We start from the raw sequence: 3,539 nt of genomic DNA, 5'->3' as shown, positions 1-3,539 counted from the left end.
CCACCACAGCCAAGCAACAAAGTAACTGGGACACAGACCAGTCCAAAATAATTCTTTAATATTGTTGATTGGAAGACAATCAACAGAAAGGAACCCACCAAAATCTGTGACTTTGCTGGAAGGATCAGCAGAAATTACATAATAAAAACAATATCAGCATCAAAAGGGTAAGAACTCAGGTCAGATAAGACAGAGAAGAGGTTACAGAGTACTTAATTTTGATTTTTTTAATGTCACCTGTCGGCTGGAGCAAGTTGAGGTGGGCTGGTAGATGTAATGGAGAACTCAGGAAAGATGGACAAGATTGTAGAAGACAGAGGAAATACRAGAGGACAAGAACCTGGGAGCTATTTTTAGTGAGCCTGACTTCAGTACAAGAACAATACTCAGCAGTCACATACCAGTTAAAAAGGAAAAGAATAATAGACAGTGTGGAATTCCAAAGCCAAATTGTGTCACATCAAATTGTCTCTTACAATAGAGTGAGAGGCGTTGTTAAAAACGGAGGAGTTGAAGATGGGATACAGTCTGTGCTTTAAAAGGTTTTGATACCATCTCACATGATCATTATCAAGAATAAGCTGAGGCAAGAATACTATAAAATTAATGCAAAACCTGACAGAAAATCACARTACTTACTTGCAATTCAGTGCTAACCTGAGAAATTATATTATGTGTTATCTCAGATGAGAGGATTCATCAGATTCATCAAGGATTTGAATGCTGGGATACAGAGCAGGCTCTTTAAAACCTTGAGTTCAAGGTGGGAAGGCTGTAAACAGTGCAGGGGCAGGRTTAGTTAGAACTCAAAATATTCCCGTTAAATTGAAACGCAAGGCTCCTACTTAAGTTAGTGAAAATTATGTCTTTAAAAACACTTGCATGGACATGCAATATGGACTTACTTGTCTAATTTGAATCACAGTCTTGAAAGGATTTTATAAGAATGAACATTATTTGTTTCCCAAACTCAAGAATTTAAAATTATAAAATGCCACAGCATTGTTTTCTAACCCACTAATATATTATGACAGGCTCCTGAATTAGTTAGACACTATTTTTGCATGAAGAGCCACTGCTCTTTTTAGTGAATTTGATGGATGGGTGAGAAAACTCTTCAAAATCTCTTTTTAACCTCCTTTACCTGGTGGTCTTACAAGCTATTGTGCTATCATCGATTCAAATTCTGGTAGGCCAAGAAAATAATTAATTTCTTTATTCATTTTTGTATGACACTCATCACTTCAATATCTATAAGCTAGATTCATTTAGATACTGGGAATATTAATCCTTTTACCAACTTCCAATATGTTGAAGTTAGTTAATCTAGGCTTCCATTTTTCCCTGCAAGAAARAACAGGTCTTGCCAGAATGTGATTTATTAAGATACTGCACAAAGATCTACTGACAACCAACAGCGTCTAATGCAATGATCTAAATCAYGGATGATGAAATTCAGGGGAAATAACCCTGTTTTATTGCAAAATACTGTTACTGTGAATACCTTGATCCTCCAAAGCACACAMCTGCAGACTGGGAAAAACTCAACCAATGAGCATCACCTGAGACCACCATAAAACAAGGTCACATCATCAAATCACAGAATATCTGAGTTGGGAGGGAAGCACAACGAATCCAGCTTTTACCAAACCAAACTTAATCCTGACAAATAAGGGAAAACRCCCTGAAAACCAGAAGACAGACAAAATAATAACCTTGGTTTAGAGCAGCACCAAGGAGTGACTACAGCTGAAAGCAGCTGGGATTTAAACCTAAACACTCAGCTGCAGGATATGACTGTCACAGAGCAGCACCATGGCACTGGTTTCTGCATGGACAGAGGTGGTCTGCAAGGAGCAGCCATGATCCCACAGGGCAGAAAAAGGCTGGCACAGCAAAGGTGGCTTCTGGAACTGGGAAATATGGACTGTGAGTGTCTCCACAATCTTTTATTAACAAATGCAGTGAGCCATCAGAATACTGCTGGAAAGCCAGCACTGGCCCAGGGGTCTCACTGAAATATATTTCAGAACACCTTTGGAGTTTCTTACCTCTGAGAGTCCCCAGGATCTGCTGAATTACCCAGACATTTAACATTCCCTAAACACATTTAGACCACCTTTCCTATGAGAAAATTGTTTAKCCTGGAGGAGAGACACTTCAGGGTGACCTCACTGTGGTCTTGCAGTGCCTGAAGGGAGCCCACAGGAAAGATGGAGAGAGACTCTTGACAAGGGCCTGGAGTGACAGGACAAGGKGGAATGGCTTCACACTGACTCAGAGGAGGTTTGGATGGAATATCAGGAAGAAATTGTTCCCTATGAGGGTGGTGAGGCCCTGGCACAGTTTGTCCACAGCAGCTGTGGCATCCCCATCCCTGGAAGTGTCCAAGGCCAGGCTGGATGGGGTTTGAAGCAACCTGGGATAGTGGAAAGTGTCCCTGTTTGTGGCAGGGGGAATGGAATGAAGTATCTTTTAAAGTCCCTTACAACTCAAGCCATTCTATGGTTCTGTAATGATGTCTCTTGGACTAGCAGTGCATCATCCCCCAACACAGAAAAGAGAAGGTTTGTGCTCGTCCTTGGGGCGGCCAGATCTGTGAGGATTTTCTGTAGCCCACCACATTTCCAGCAATAGCCCCGATTTATTACATCCCTTTCCAGGCCTAGCAATGATAGTTTCTTTCGCAGCACCAGGAGCCGAGCCCCGGGAGCAGCAGGTGGCCGGGAGAGCAGGCACGGGAGCAGGAAAGGGCGGAGCGGCCCCGCACAGGGGCGGGAGGGCACAGAACCCGCGGCACCGAAGCGGGGCCGGAAACACGAGGGAAGCGCTGCMGGGGGACACGGGAGCGGCGCTCGCTGCTCGACGGCTGCTCGGTGCTTCCCCGGGAGACTGAGCTTAGGAAAACGCCCTTCTTGCCACTCTGGTCTCGATGAAGGTCRCGAGTCASTAGAMTTCAGGTATTTGTGGAGGGCTGCCYTCTGTGTCCCGGGGGTTCGGTGGCACGGGCAGGTTGCCCCTCTAAAGCCGGGCGCTTCCGAAGTGTGTTGCACCCCCCTCTGCCGCGCCCCTTCCGCTGCTCCCTGCTGGGAAAGGTTCCACGTTCCGTGTCCTCTACTCTTCCAGATGGAGCCAGTAATGGAGCCCCTGTTTTCCGTTGTCCAGAGCCCTGGGAGCAGTGACACAGCAGGATATCCGGGTGAGATGTGAACTCTTTCTAGTTAAATCCCGCAGGGAAGCGCAGCACTCCAGCTCGTGGTGCTGGCACTCCTTCCTCTCGGCCATCTGCTCTGCTCTGGGATGCCAGGATGGGGCGGGATGCCATGCCAGGCCGAGACAAGGCTGCCACTGGTGTTCTGGGTGTCTTTCTGCTGCGGTTTGCAAGCACCTCTTTTAAAGTAAGGCAATACTGTTCATTAGGCACAAAGGACAGCCAGCACACTTCCCGTTTGCAGGATTTCTCACAGGTGAGGAGGGTCTGAGGGAGTTGCGGAGCTGCATCCAAAGCGTGTGACTGTCCAGCTTTGGGTGCAGATGGC

Source organism: Malurus melanocephalus, unplaced genomic scaffold (genome assembly GCF_030028575.1).
Source record: "Malurus melanocephalus ecotype Western Australia unplaced genomic scaffold, MMel_1.1 scaffold_16, whole genome shotgun sequence".
In the NCBI taxonomy this organism is placed as follows: domain Eukaryota; kingdom Metazoa; phylum Chordata; class Aves; order Passeriformes; family Maluridae; genus Malurus; species Malurus melanocephalus.
This window is presented reverse-complemented; position numbering follows the sequence as displayed.